The sequence below is a fragment of the Phyllopteryx taeniolatus genome, chromosome 1 (genome assembly GCF_024500385.1).
Source record: "Phyllopteryx taeniolatus isolate TA_2022b chromosome 1, UOR_Ptae_1.2, whole genome shotgun sequence".
Taxonomy (NCBI): domain Eukaryota; kingdom Metazoa; phylum Chordata; class Actinopteri; order Syngnathiformes; family Syngnathidae; genus Phyllopteryx; species Phyllopteryx taeniolatus.
The window spans coordinates 23,849,739-23,866,386 of NC_084502.1; the positions used below are offsets into that span (position 1 = coordinate 23,849,739).

General features: G+C 42.1%; 1 protein-coding gene across 6 annotated transcripts in view; it reads right to left on the minus strand.

Annotated features, from left to right (window-relative positions):
• Positions 1-16,648, minus strand: part of LOC133482272 (contactin-3-like) — a 156,380-nt gene that overhangs the window by 42,536 nt on the left and 97,196 nt on the right. The gene's annotated exons all lie outside the window — the stretch shown is intronic.

Below are 16,648 nucleotides of genomic sequence, written 5' to 3' on the forward strand. Positions count from 1 at the left end.
ATGATATATTCAGGGCCCACAATTTAAACAATTTCAAGTATTTATTTGTTTATTTTTATATAATTTGGGCTTCCAGCTCATAAAACCCACAAAATCGGGAATTAAAAAAAATTGAATACTGTGAAGCCCAAATTTTGCACGCCATAAATGTTTTAAACTGAGTGTCACACACTAATCATGTATGTTTGGCGTGGGACTTCTTAAACTCACACCACCAAGATCAAAATCAGAATCATCTTTATTTGCCAAGTATGTCAAAAACACACACGGAATTTGTCTCTGGTAGTTGGAGCCGCTCTAGTACGACAGCAGACAGCAACTATGACAAACTATACTTTTAGGACATAAAAACACACTACGGAGAGTCGAGTCATTGAGCAATGAAAGGTTATCAGTAATGTGGTAATGCTGATACAATGACAATCGTGCAAATGATGCAAAGTCCTCAAGCAATTTAGAGCAGTTTGAAGTGACTAGTAGTGTGAGAATCTGGATTTCACATGCCCTTGGTGGTTCTTAGAGAGAGAGGTGTCTAGGTGCATGTTTAGCTACAAATCAATCATTAACTTCATTCATCCATTCATCCATTTTCTGAGCCGCTTATGCTCACAAGGGTCGCGGGTGTGCTGGAGCCTATCCCAGCTATCATCGGGCAGGAGGCGGGGTACACCCTGAACTGGTTGCCAGCCAATCGCAGGGCAAATACAAACAAGCAACCATCCGCACTCACAGTCACACCTACGGGCAATTTAGAGTCTTCAATTAACCTACCATGCATGTTTTTGGGATGTGGGAGTGCCCGGAGAAAACCCACACAGGCACGGGGGAGAACATGCAAACTCCACACAGGCGGGGCAGGGGATTGAACCCCGGTCCATAAAACTGTGAGGCAGACGTCCACCGTGCCGCCAATCATTAACTTAATTTAGAAAATTTTGCCCATCATGACTGAGTCACTACCTTGACATTTATTCACTCACAAATGGGTCCAGCCTAAAACAAGTGCATGCTACTGTATACTGGGTTGCCAGCCAATCGCAGGGCACATATAGATAAACAACCATTCGCACACATTCACACCTGTTGGCAATTTAGAGTCTTCTATTATCCTATCATGCATGTTTTAGGGACGTGGGAGTACCCAGGCACGGGGAGAACACGCAAACTCCACTGAGGCGAGGCCAGATATGAATCCGGGTCCCCAGAACTGTGAGGCAGATGTGCTAACCAGTCGGCCACCGTGCCACACTTTCCGACTACTCATTCAAGTTAAAAGTCATTTTGTGGTTTCAAACGCAGTACAGTATTTCTTGGACTATTTCCATTACATAGAACATTGATTTGCTTTGTTGACTGTCTTAAAATAAAAACATTGTTGATTTAACAGCTGCTGAAGACAAGAACACACTTTGTGATACATTAAACAGGGTAGTGTTCAGCAGGTCTTTGAAACAGAAATAATGTGATAAAGCGCCAACACCGTAAACACTAATATTGCCTTTTATAGGCTGACATAAAGCTTTTAAAATCTAAATAAACATAACACAATGTTCTGTAATTGCTCTGTTGACAAATGTTCCTTTAAAGATACATTAGAAAAAAGTTACACAAGCATTTGTTCATTGACATAGATATGGTAAAATAAATAAAAATAATAAAAATAAAGAATTTGCCAAACACTAAAATGATTCCAATAGGTAATCCATGCTATTTCCCCTAAACATTAATTAAACAGGCAGCACGGTGGATAGCACATCTGCTTCACAGTTCTAAGGATCGGAGTTCAAATCCCAGCCTCGCCTGTGTGGAGTTTGCATGTTCTCCCCGTGCCTGCGTGGGTTTTCTCCGGGTGCTCCGGTTTCTTCCCACATCCCATGCGTGGTTGGTTGATTGATTGAAGACTCTCAATTGCCCATCGGTGTGAACGATTGTTTGTTTATATATGCCTTGCGATTGGCTGGCAACCAGTTCAGGGTGTACCCCACCTCTGGCCCGAAGATAGCCAGCACACCCGCGACCCTAGGGAGGATAAGCGGTACAGAAAATGGATGGCAAAACACTGGCTGGCCCCACCACTGTCTCACATTCACACATTCATACAGCACATATTTAACAAACTCTCACCCATCCTCCCAGTTTCTCTCCATGAAATTCAAACACTGCATTCAGCAAGCTTTTCTTCAATTCTATATTCAATTTTCTCTCCCCTCCACACTTGTTGACAGCCTTCCTAAAAAACACTTTTCACACTGGTCATCCTTGTCCCTCAGATATCTCACCATTGTTCTCACCCTTTGTGCTTTCTTTTTCTTCTCTACTTTTAAGAGCTTCAACCTTCCATCTTTATACTCAATTTATAACACCTCATTTGCCATTCTTGCGCCCATCCTATTCCATAAAACTCACAATTCTGCCCACCTCCTTCCTCACATTCTCAGGTACATCTAACAAACATATACGGTACATTAGCTTGCACACCGTTAACACATTGACAACAATCACCTTCCCCCTGCATGTCAACCCCCAATTTTTATTTTGAGAATCGTATTGTGCTTCTAATTTTCTCTTCTCTCCATTATTCCTAAATTCATGCCTATCTTTAAGTCTCTCTCTTTCAGCCCTAACTCTACCCAGCCTCATCCATCTTTGCCTAGTGCATGTACAGTACATTATTTCTGATTTCTCTTTGTTTAGTTTCGCCCCTGTTGCCCTACCATAAAAGTCTAAACTATCCATCACCTCCCCTATATTTTCTCTATTGTCACTATTGTGTCATCCGCATACAAAAAAATCTTACTCACTTTCCATCCCAGTAGTTAGAGTATATCCCTGTAAGTCCTCTATTGTTTAACAGCAGTGCAGCAAGAGGCTCTGCCGATATGCAGTACAAACGTGCTGACATTGGAAACACTTGCCTCACGGCCCTTTCCACCCGGAAAATTCCACCCGGAAAATTCAGCTGACAGCTTGGATGAATATACGGACACTGTCACATCCTATATCAGTTTCTGTGAAGAGGTTTGTGTAGCAACAAAATCATTTCGCACATTCAACAACAATAAGCCGTGGTTCACTGCTAAACTTAAGCAGCTTCGCCAAGCTAAGGAGGACGCATATCAGAGCGGGGACAGGGCCCTGTATAATCGAGCTAGAAACCAGTTGAGTAAAGAAATTAACATTGCAAAGAGGAACCATGCAGCAAAGTTGGAAAAACAGTTTAGCGAAAACGACTCTAAATCAGTCTGGCATGCATTCCAATCGCTGACTAATTACAAGCGACGATCCCCCCAAGCGGAGAACAATAGCACACTAGCCAACGACTTGAATACCTTCTACTGCAGATTTGAAAAGGACAGTTTCACACCACACACCCACCCGGCCGCACCCGCGACCACAATCACACCTCTGACCTCTGCGTTAACCATCCATGAACAGGATGTGAGACGCATCTTCAAACAACAGAAGATTAACAAAGCGGCAGGCCCGGACCATGTGTCCCCATCCTGCCTCAAAGTCTGCGCGGACCAGCTCGCTCCAGTCTTCACTCAGATCTTCAATAGATCTCTGGAAATGTGCAAAGTTCCATCCTGTTTCAAACGCTCCACCATCATTCCAGTCCCCAAGAAACCTGCAATCTCGGGTCTGAATGACTACAGGCCTGTCGCTTTGACATCTGTGGTCATGAAGTCCCTTGAACGTCTCGTGCTGGACCACCTCAAGAGTGTCACAGGTCCCCTGCTGGACCCCCTGCAGTTTGCCTACCAAGCGAACAGGTCTGCGGATGATGCAGTCAACATGGGACTGCACTTCATCCTAGAACACCTCGACAGTGCAGGGACCTACGCGAGGATCCTGTTCGTGGACTTCAGCTCAGCGTTCAACACCATCATCCCTGAACTCCTTTCATCCAAGCTTCTCCAGTTCAGCGTCTCACCTGCCATCTGCCAGTGGATTTACAGCTTTCTGACGGGCAGGACACAGCAGGTCAGGCTGGGGGAGGCCACCTCATCCACACGCAGCATCAGCACTGGGGCGCCCCAAGGTTGTGTCCTCTCTCCGCTGCTCTTCTCTCTCTACACGAACGACTGCACCTCAGCGAACCAGACTGTCAAACTCCTGAAGTTTGCAGATGACACCACTGTCATCGGCCTCATCAAGGACGGTGACGAGTCTGCATATCGACAGGAAGCGGAGCGACTGGAGCTGTGGTGCGGCCGACACAACCTGGAGCTGAACACGCTCAAGACTGTAGAGATGATCGTGGACTTCAGGAGGCATCCTTCGCCACAGCTGCCCCTCACGTTGTCCATCTGGCTTGTGTCAACCGTCGAGACCTTCAAGTTCCTGGGAATTACAATCTCTCAGGACCTGAAGTGGGCGACCAACATCAACTCCGTCCTCAAAAAGGCCCAGCAGAGAATGTACTTCCTGCGGCTTCTGAGAAAGCACGGCCTGCCACCGGAGCTGCTGAGACAGTTCTACACAGCGGTCATCGAATCAGTCCTGTGTTCTTCCATCACAGTCTGGTTTGGTGCTGCTACAAAAAAGGACAAACTCCGACTGCAACGGACAATCAAAACTGCTGAAAGGATTGTCGGTACCCCCCTACCCACCATTGAGGACTTGCACGCTGCCAGAACTAAGACAAGGGCGTGCAAAATCCTCTCGGACCCTCCGCACCCCTGTCACCAGCTCTTCCAGCTCCTTCCCTCAGGTAGGCACTACCGATCAATGCAAACTAGAACTAGTAGACATTCCAACAGCTTCTTCCCTCTTGCGATCAACTTCTTAAACACCTAACCTATAATTCCATTACAACAAGCTGGCAATTTTTTGTCTTGAGTTCGTTGTCACATTTTTGTGGGGCCAATTATGTATTACTCGTGCACTCACTGTAGTTGTCTCGCCATGCTGCACTATTTGCATATACTGGCCACTCATGCCAGAGTAGCATCTGCTCCATTGCACACTGTTTGAGGAGTATCTGTAACATTTGCACAAACAACATTGTCCCAGATTATCGCACTACTCGTCACTTTAAACCGCATACACTCCTTGAAGTCTCAGCGCCGTTTGCACAATGGTCATTGCACCGAACTATTGCAATATTAGTCATTCGAACTGCTCTAAGTGCTAGAGGACTCTGCATCTTTTTGCACAATTGTTTTTTGTCAATGTCTTTATGTCTCCAAAGTGTTCTGTAAATTGACTGTCTGTTGTACTAGAGCGGCTCCAACTACCGGAGACAAATTCCTTGTGTTTTGGACATACTTGGCAAATAAAGATGATTCTGAAAGTGTCTATTTTTTCCCATTAATATTGTCACAACTCAACGCCCTATAATACATGCATCTTATCCACCTGACTAACCCATTCCCCTCATTACAGTTTTTAAAAAAAATTTTTGCATGGAAGGTTAATTGAAGACTCATAGGTGTGAATGTGAGTGCGAATGGTTGTTTGTTTATATGTGCCCTGCGATTTGCTGGCAAACAGTTCAGGGTGTACCCCGCCTCCTGCCCGATGATAGCTGGGATAGGCTCCAGCACTCCCGTGACCCTTGTGAGGATAAGTGGCTCAGAAAATGGATGGATGGATGAAACACACAGGCGTGAACGACTGGTTAGCACATCTGCCTCACAGTTCTGAGGACCCGGGCTCGTCTGTGTGGAGTTTCCATGTTCTCCCCGTGCTTGCGTGGGTTTTCTCCGGGTACTCCGGTTTCCTCCCAGATGCCAAAAACATGCATGGTAGGTTAACTGAAGACTCTAAATTGTTCGTGAGTGTGAATGTTTGTTTGTCTGTGTGTGCCCTGCGATTGGCTGGCAACCAGTTCAGGGTGTACCCCGCCTCCTGCGCGATGATAGCTGGGATAGGCTCCAGCGCGCCCGCAACCCAACAACAACAACAAAATTTGGAGAAAAAAAAAAAAGAAAACAGAAATAGAATATCTCATCTTCCATTTGGTTGAAGACAGATGAATTCACCTGCTGCATTTTTATAGTGCTTAAACTTGATTGGTGTGTCTAGAATTAAGCAATCATGTGTTCGCCCACCTGATGGCTGTGTTGAACAAATTGGCTCTTTGGTGTGTTAATTTGAGAGTCAATGCTTTGGAACTGCATTATGATATATTTCTGTGTCTAATGTAAACAAATTAGTGCTTTCCAAATCACTGTGCATATTTTCTTAAAACAGTGTGAGGCTGACATTGTGCTGATGATTGTGATGCAAGTCTGAGTCGATGTTTTGCTCCTTGAGTGTAAATTTTTGGTAATTGTGTAATACTTTTAATTTTAGTGTTTATGCAATCGAAAAAACCCTAAATTATTCAAATATGACTGACTATCGAATGCTTTGTTACAGTTTTTCACTATTGCTAAAACACATTTCTAGAACCTCCACCAATTTTCTCAAAACCCTAAACGCAAATCCAACACTTCTAGCTGCATTCACAAAACCCCTGACTTTTCTGACACAACTCTTATCGCCTCAAAACCAGTTATAGTATGTTTAAAACCAAACAATGTGTTCGAATCACAGCAAGTACAAATAGATTCATCACAAAGCATTTGTTACAAACTACATAGAATAATTCAGGACACAGAATCCAGGGCATGTACTGTAGTTAGCAGAGTAAAACAATGTAACATTTTATCCTGCCCATATGGTCTGATCACATCATCAGAAACGTGTGTTAAATTTTGAGTTGTTGTGTGTAAAATATGACAGCTGTGTTGAAGTTGTGTTCACAGTTTTTTTGCCAATGTTTACAGAAGACGGGCAGATACTTCCGAGTATGCGCCGAGCTTTGCCGACTGATCCCGAAGGGAATGGAGGCGGAAGTGGTATAGCTAAATCAAAATACTTCTTGCCGTCTGGGGAACCCGCGTTTATACAAACAAACTGACATCAAGTAAGACATTTTTTATTCCCGGTCATTTATGTGTTCGTCAGTATAGGGCGCTTCTTTGATTGGCGACATTCTTTTTCACGTAACAATTATTGATGTCATAACTCAGGAGACAGTGGCTTTCCCCACACACATGAAGAATTTTGGTCGTAAATATTGAATGCATTCATTATTTAAGATTGTCGGCCCGACCTGTTTCGTACACTAAAATCAGGACAAATCCACTGTTAACACGCCTCAGACCCAAAGACAATCTTATAGAATAATCTTATAAGACATAAGATTGTCAGGCGTTTGATGTGCTTTGTCAGGAAGGGGCAGAATAGGGACAAAAACAGCCCAATTGTCTTAATGTGTGGACCGGGTTTAAGTTGTGTCAGGAATAAGTGGGAGGTCCAGCTCAATGATACACAAAAAAGGATCACACATCTTATAAAATTTCCTAAGCGAGCCCCTTAAAAACAACTACCAAAATCTTTTTAATAAAATTAAGGACTTCATTTACCCATAATGTGTGTGAGGAATCGGTGACTTTCATTTCAGCAGAATTGTGGCTATAAAGTGCCATGGAAAGTAATTTGCCCCTTTTCAAATTCATACTTTTTTGTTTTCCCACTTTAATGTTTAACATCGTCAAACAATTGTAAATATGAGACAAAGATAACCCGAGTAAACATGAAATGCATTGCCCCGTGTGAAAAAGGTCAGTGTTCATGACTCAACAATAAAGAAGATACTGGGCAAAAATCACATTCATGGCACAGTTCCAAGGCAAAAACCACTGCTGACCAAAAAGAACACAAGGCTCGTCTTACTTTACTTCATCTTAAAACAAGCAAAAAACAAACAATCAAAAAAACATCTGAGACTTGGGACAATATTCTATGGACTGATGAAACGAAAATTTAATGTTTTGGAAGGTATATGTCTTGTTACCTCTGGCATAAATGTAACAGCATTTCAGAAAAAGAACATCATGGTGGTGGTAGTGTTATGACCTGGGGCTGCTTTCTTCTTCAGGACCTGGATGACTTGCTGTGATTGATGGAACCATGAATTACAAGAAAATCCTGAAGAAGAATGTTCAGCTATTAGTTTGTGAACTCAAGCTGAAGCATTTGGGTTCTGCAGCAGGCCATTGATCCTAAACACACCAACAATTCCTCTTAAGTTCAACAAAAAAAATGACGGTTTCGGAGTGGCCTCGTCAAAGTCCTTACTTGAATCTAATTAAAATCTTGTGGGATGACCTTAAAAAGGTCATTCATGCTTGAAAACCCTCCAGTGTTGCCTATTTACAGTAGGTGGGCCAAAATATCTTCACAGAGATGTGAAAGACTCATTACCAAAAATAGCATCTTCCAGACGCCAAAGACTTGTGTTTTGTACTCCTCAGAGTTAACGCCGCATCCATGACGCTCTCTCTCTGTTCTAGTATGTACAATAGACAAAAGATATATCCAACGTCATATGGCTGCCACATCAATGCCCCACATTCAACATGGTTGCCACGCAGGCACGGACAGATCTAGTATTTTTGTACTGTATTTTCACGACCATAGGGCGCACTGTATTAAAAGGCGCAGTCTCAGTTACGGGGTCTATTTCTGTATTTAACACATAAACAAGGCGCACCCACCGTATTATTGGGCGCAGGCATGGTAAAACATACGCTAGCTTAAAACATACGGTAGCATACATGCACGCTAAAACAATGTTGTTAAAAAGGCAGCGGGAGCGAAACTGAGTTCGGTTGTACTTTATTGAAGTATTTAACAATGTACTCATGTTATGTTTTGATCAATCCTCATCCACAAATCCATCAAAGTCCTCAGCTTCTGTATCCGAAATGAACAGCTGGGCAAGTTCTCCAACAAACACGCCGGGCTTCCTCTCGTCATTGTCAGAGTCAGTCTCATTACCGGGGGGCTGTTCAGCAATGATGCCGGCTTTCGAGAAAGCTCGGACAACAGTCAAAGCAGATACCTTAGGCCAAGCATCCACAATCCATTCACATATGGTGGCGTAACTCGCCCGGCGTTGCCTCCCAGTCTTAGTTGCACTTGTTTTTTCACAGCGGCTGTGAGATGGGCGCGCATGGAGTCACAGATCAACAGGGACGGTGACGCGTGGAAAAAAACATCCGGTCTCTTTACATACACCTCACTCAGCAACTCTCTCATTTTCTCCTTGTCCATCCAGCCCCTTTGACTGGCCTTAACGATGACTTCGGCTGGAAACTTTTCTTTAGGCAGCTTCTTTCTCTTAAAAATTACCATAAGTGGTAGTTTCTGTCCATTACCATGGCAACCAAGCACAACAGTAAAAGCCGACTTCTCATGCCCCGTTGTGCGTATCGCTACCATGGTGGTCTCCTTCTTCTCTACAGTGTGGTTCACCGGGATGTCGAAAGTGAGCGACACCTTGTCCATGTTGGTGATGTGGTTGGGCTGGATGTGTTTGTCGGCAATCTTTTTACTGCAGTAGGAGCGGAAGATGGACAGCTTTTCCTTGCACCACGGTTGTCCTTGCCCGGATGGATAGATGGCGCCGTTTCATAAAACGAAAGCACCAAGACGGACCTCCTTGAAAATGTCAGATTTTCATTTCTTCTGCAAGCGTTATTGCCCTCAGTCGAATGGTGACTGTAGAGATGCTTCTCCTGGCTGTTCTTTGCTCATTAATCCATTGCTCGAGTTGGTCTTCCAACTCGGGCCACCTCGCCTTGTTACCGCGGAAACTCAGCTTCGTCTTCTTGACTTGGCGGAGCTCGTTTTCCTGCTTCCTCCACTTGCGAACCATGGATTCGTTGATCTTGAATTCTCTCACGGCTTTTTGTCTTTATGTCTGTATGCTGTCCTCAGTCACGTCCGCCTTTCCTCTATATAAGCAGCGTGTCGGCAGGAAATGCTCCCAGTCAGTCAAGCGGAGCGCTCATCAAAGTCACACAACATTTACAGATTTTGGAACTCGGTGCGGCGGCACGGTGGACGACTGGTTGGAGCGTCAGCCTCACAGTTCTGAGGACCCGGGTTCAATCCCCGGACCCGCCTGTGTGGAGTTTGCATGTTCTCCCCGTGCCTGCGTGGGTTTTCTCCGGGCACTCCGGTTTCCTCCCACATCCCAAAAACATGCATTAATTGGAGACTCTAAATTGCCCGTAGGTGTGACTGTGAGTGCAAATGGTTGTTTGTTTGTATGTGCCCTGCGATTGGCTGGCAACCAGTTCAGGGTGTACCCCGCCTCCTGCCCGATGACGGCTGGGATAGGCTCCAGCACGCCCGCGACCCTACTGAGGAGAAGCGGCTCAGAAAATGGATGGATGGATGGATGGAACTCGGTGCACACATAAGGCGCAACGCATTATAAGGTGCCCCGTCCATTTTGGAGAAAATTTAAGACTTTTAAGTGAGCCTTATGGTTGTGAAAATACGGTATATCTGTGACCTGGAAATACGTCAGTGCCAGTAAACAACAGCGGCCAACTCTGGAACAAACAGACTTTGTCAATGGCATTTTAAGTGAAACTATTTTTGGACACATTGTTCGGTCCCGACGGTCCGTTTTATCCAATACCTGTTATATCGGGGTCCGTTTTATCAAGGTTCCACTACACACACACACACACACAAACACACACACACACAAGCTCTGGAGTGGATACTCATGTGCTTATTTAGTCAAAGGAAATAACTCACTTTTATCTAAATTAAGCTTGTAGCCTGATATGACATCAATTGAGTCAAATATGGTAAGAACCACAGAACTAGAGAAAGAAAAATTACAAATGTAGAGGAGCAAGGCGACCATATAAAGAGGGACTCTTTGTCCCACCCCATTCCTGAAAATACCTGTAATACAGGGGTCACAACGAAGTGCAATGGAGAGGGTCTCGATAGCTAAGGTAAACAGAAGGGGACTCATGGGACAGGCTTGGAGAGTGGAGCGATGAAGAGGAAAGTATGCTGACAGGGAGTAGTTTGTCCGAGGCTCGAGAGGATGAATAAAGTATTCACCCATGTGACAAATTCCTTGCCAAAGCCGAACTTCTCTCGGGTTTAAACTAGATACCGCCACTCCACGTGACCAAAGGCCTTCTCCGCGTCTATTGATACGACAGCTTCTGGCAAACAGGTCGTGGGGTGATGATTATATTTCAGTAATAACTATAACTATTCAGTATTGTGAATGGCTTATATTTTTCTCGTTTGTCCATGCTACCTAGTTTACCCATGCTCCCTTTCTTGAATATAATAATGACTAACCCAGTGTTTATAATCTGTCTACCCATCTAGTAGCTAATAGCTTGTGTAAAATAGGTGATAGTTCCCTTTCAAATGTAACATAAAATTCCCCAATAAGGCCATCTAAACCTGGACATTTGTTCCCACTAAATTTCTCGACTGCTAAATTTATCTCCCCTCTTTCTATGTCCCTTGTCACACTGCTCCCTATCTTTTTTATTTTTTTGCTGCTCATTTTTTAACTGTTGTCATGCTTTCCTTATCTGTCCCTTTGACTCTAAATCGCTCCTTAGAAATAAAAATAATTGGAATAACATTTTAAAATCGGCAATCTTCATTCACTCTTTACCTTCCACACAGTGGTGTAGTTGAGGGCAGGGACAGGGGGGATATGTCCCCTCCACCTTCTGAATCTCTCCCCTGTATCCTTGGATGAACACTAAAACAATTCAATTCCTTTGTAACATTCTATAACACTTTTTTCAAAGCTGCCCTTGAAGGCATCATGAACGGTCACTGTGCAGACACAGGCAGCAGATGAGAAAGACATTCTAAAAGATGTTGTGCAAACTAGCCTGCAAGAGGAAAAAAAAATATTATTATTAACTCTGGAAAAATGGATTTAATTGCACTTCAATACAAAGCAGTAGAAAAACAAATACAAAATATCCCTGGCTAAAATTAAACGACCTAAAGTTACATTTTAAGACAGTTTTTTTTTTTTAGAACAGTAAGGCCTTAAAATGGTTTCTGGTTTCTTCTTCAGTTGAAAAGTTGGATGTCACTACCTATACAGGTGCATCTCAATAAATTAGAATTACAAAACTTCATGTATTTCTGTAGTTCAATTAAAAAACTAGATTCACTACACAGAGTAAACTATTTTATGATGTTATTTGTTATTATTTTGATTCTTTTAGCTTACCGCTAACAAAACCCTACATGTTACCATCTCCAAGAAATTTGAATGTTACATAACAAACACTCAAAAAGATTTTAATATGGAAATGAGATTGGAATTGGCCTGCTTAAAAGTATTGTCTTGTGTTGAATGAATCTGTATACGTAATGAGATTACTTTTGGGATTGCAATGTTAAAATAAATTAACTCTAGAACAATATTCTAATGAATTGAAATGCACCTATATGTAGCACATTTTCTAACACTATCTTCTAACAATAAAACTGGTCTTCAGTCTAGAGCGATCTACTTTGCAAGTGAATTTGTGAGTTTGTGCGATGTTGACAAGTTTTGGTACTGAAGCCAGTCATTTGATCAAGTTTGGTATGCTGATAACTCTTCAAACTTGTACCAGAACTGCTAACAGCTCTGGTGGTTTCTGCGCTCGCTACGACAAGCTTTACAAATATGAACAGACTTGATACACCAGCGCGCTCTAGCAGCCAGGCTAAGCGATGTGCTTACAGCGGCCAGTAGGTGGGATTATATTCCCATGAAATGCAATGCATGTACAGGAAACAAAGCAAAGCAAATTTATTCATACAAGTTGTATTTAGCGCATTTCATACACAAGGTAACTCAATGTGATTTACATGATTAAGTGTTTAAAAACAAAGAATAAAAAACACCTTAAAACATTTTAAAACACAAAGAAAAATAAAAAGTATATATAAAAATAAATAATACAAATAAAAACTGTGGAGGCACGGTAAACGAGTGGTTAGCACATCTGCCTCACAGGTCTGAGGACCGGGGTTCAAATCCCGGCCCCGCCTGTGTGGAGTTTGCATGTTCTCCCCGTGCCTGCGTAGGTTTTCTCCGGGTACTCCGGTTTCCTCCCACATCCCAAAAACATGCGTGGTAGGTTGATTGAAGACTCTAAATTGCCCGTAGGTGTGAATGGTTGTTTGTTTATATGTGCCTTGCTATTGGGTGGCGACCAGTTCAGGGTGTACCCCGCCTCTCCCCGAAGATAACTGGGATAGGCTCCAGCACGCCCGTGCATCGTCTTGAGTTGCAGCTTTTTAATGCTCTATTGGGGGAGTCCAGTCAGAAGACCATTACAGTCGTCAAATCTACTTGATACAAAAGCATGGATGAGCTTCTCCTGGTTTGCTTGCCACATGCAAGCTTTCAGTCTGGATATGTTCTTCAGCTGGTAGAAGGCCGTTTTAGTAATTGATTTGATATGACTGTTGAAAGTCAGGTCGGAATCAGTACACCAAGGTTTCTGACTTGGTCTTTGTTTTTTAAAGAGAGTGACTCCAGGTTTTACTATTTACTAACAGCAAATCTCTTTTCTTTACTGCCAAAAACAATTCTCTCAGTTTTGCTGTGGTTTAATTGAAGAAAGTTTTGGCTCATCCAGTTATCTGTTTTAGACAGTGACACAACACCTCAATTGAACTATAGTCATCTGGAGACACCGCTAGATATAACTGTATGTCTGTATAGCAATGATAGTCAACATTAAGGTTCTAAAGAATTTGACCCAAGGGTTACATATACAGGCTGAACAGGAGGGGTCCAAAAGTTTACCCTTGAAGGACCCCATATGACATTGCCATTCAATGAGAATGAACACTTCCAATGGTTACAAAATAACTCCGAAATAACTGAAAATTTTGTCTGATCCACGTTTCCAACCCGTTCAGCAGTATCTTATGATTTACCGTATCAAAAGTCGCACTGATATCCAAAAGACCAGAATTGACACATTTCCAGAGTTAGTATGCAACCTTATATCATTTACCACTTTGATAAGAGCAGATTCTGTACTGTGATGAGTTCGGAAACCCGATTGAACGTTGTCAAAAAGTCTATTTTTGTTCTAGAAATTGCTCAATTGATTAAAATTAACTTTATCAAAAATCATGGCAATGAAGGGAAATTTGAGATGCATCTATAGTTTGCTAACATGGAAGCGTCCAGCGTGCTATTTTTTAGAAGAGGCAGCTACTTTAAGAGCTTTAGGAAACTCACCTGACTGAAGTGAGCAATTGATTACGTGCTGCAAATCAGCTACCACAGACTTCAGAATAGTTTTGAAAAGTCAGATGGTATTGAGTCAAGACAGGTCAATGATGGTTTCAGCTCCTGAATCGTTTTCTCTACAGTTTTTTGGGTCAACTGTATCAAATTCTAACATGCTAATAGAGTTTTTCCTGGGTGACTTCAGATGTAGCATCATTTTATCATTTTGCTTATTTGTGCTGATATTTAACCTGATGGATTGTATTTTTTCACTAAAATAACAAGCATATTCATTACATTTATGTTAGGAGTTCTGGAGGTATCTGATTACGGGGGTTTGTGAGCTTGTCGACCACAGCAAAAGGAGTGTGAGTATTGGTGAGGTGAGGTCATAGTACATTTGGAGTTGAGTTTTTCTCCACTTACATTCTGCTTTCCTACACTTTGAGTTAGATGTCTTTACCATCATAGTGCTCCTCCACATTGTTCTCAGCCGCCTAGTAATCTGCTTAATGTAGGACGAAGAAAACAAGAACATATTCACGTTTGAGATAATTAAATCACCACTTCTGAAATGATGGCTACGCCCCTGACCCAGCATACCATGATGAAACCTGGATGCTGTTTTTCTTGTTACAAGGTTCCATACCAGGGCCGGCTCGCATTTTAGGCAACAGGCGAATGCTAAGGGCGCTGTGGCTCTAAGAGGCGTCACAAAGTTGAGCGGGGACACACCTTTAATTATTATTATATTAAAACTGATTATTAGTTACTCATAAATGGAAACGCAAATCCTCAATTTATATAACTACAATGAAAATAGATAATGTTCAAGAGAGTGCGACCTTTTTTTTGTGTGTAAGTTTGAGTGATGCACGCTGCTAACCTGGCAACCCACCACTACGCTATGACACATAGTGCAGAGGCCACCTCATGCTGCACCTATCATGCAGGGAGATCATAAAATGCAAATGCATTTGAGTTTAACATTCAAGGATAATGTTTTTTGTCAAATCGAGAAAAGGAGAATTGCACTATGAAACTGCAGACACAGACGAACTGCGCTAACTTCACAATTTAGCTCACCAATAGCTGGTCAAATATGAACTCATTTTCATGTCAGTTAGGCACTGAATTGATATGACATTAAAATGATAGACAACACGAAGACTGAAACGGGAAACTGTAACATTAAAAAAAAAACGTATGTAAACGTGTTAGCAGAGACATGTCCACACAATAGTTTAACTCGTGACTGCATTACTAAGCTGTTATTTATTTAGGTTTTATTGGTGTAAATGCACTTATTTGTATTATGATCAATGAAAAATCATTTTATTATTATTGTCTGTTATAACTGAGCAGTTTTGTATAACTTGACTTATAGCTTGCTGTCACCAAGTAATGACTTGACATGCTTTCAATTGAGTCAGGAACCGATTATTTTGATTTTCGTAACATTAACTTGGAACTTACTTGAAACTTGAAGGTTAAGACTTACTCCCACCTCTGCAAATAGCCTCCCCACCCCATTTATTCAACACTGTGTACTGTTAAATTGATAACTTTCTTAACTGCTGAGCGATTAGCCTCAACATGGTATGCTCATCAGTAAACAACCAGTTTTATATTTCTGTAGCTTCGTGGCAGGGAGGGGTCCTAACTATTACAGTTTTTTGTGTAGATTGAACCTACTCAGTCAGTGTCTACATTGGCCTAATATGTACTTTATATCACCAAAAAAAACACACACACACATTGTATATGCATAGTAGACCATTTATTTTTTTATTTGGTGTTCTTATTTTATACATCTAAGAAAATGTTAAAAACAATGCTATTCAATTCATTTTCTAAGTGTATAGAAATTGAAAATGATGGGTGGCACCAAATATAACCTCACCTAGGGTGCTGCACTGGGTAGAACTGGCTCTGTTCCATACCATCCAAAGCATTTTAAACTTTGATTGTTCCTTTCAAAGTTAGCTCTTGAGTCTATTTTAAAGGCAAGTCAATTCTGCTGAAATGAATTGAAGAACAACAAAGATAAGATTTGTTCTCAGGCTGTACCTTATAGAGCTTGCCAAAGAATTACATCGAAAGAGTAACCCCTTGCTACTTAAGATGGTAATAATCAATGTCTAGGTCATGGCTCTGTCTCACTGCCTGCATTATAGCCTTGATAAATGTGATGCTAATTTAAAAGAATAATGGGCTTGATAGGTTTTTGCTGCAAACAATAGCATGCAGGACATTTATAAACCCAGCAAGAAACCCCTCAGAACGCTGAACTAACGAGTCTCTTCATTGTCTCATGGCTCTGAATGAACTAAGGCCACAGTTGCACAATGAAGGCCAGCAATACAAAAGACTTTATTTAATCTTTAATTGTCAAAAGGGAACGAGAAACATGCAAAGGCAAAACAAAACAACTGATAGACAGTGATGAAGGGATCGATCGATGGCTCTATCTATCTATCTATCTATCTATCTATCTATCTATAACAACCAAACACAATTTTCCATTGTTTATTTCTTGTGTTAAAGCATACCAAT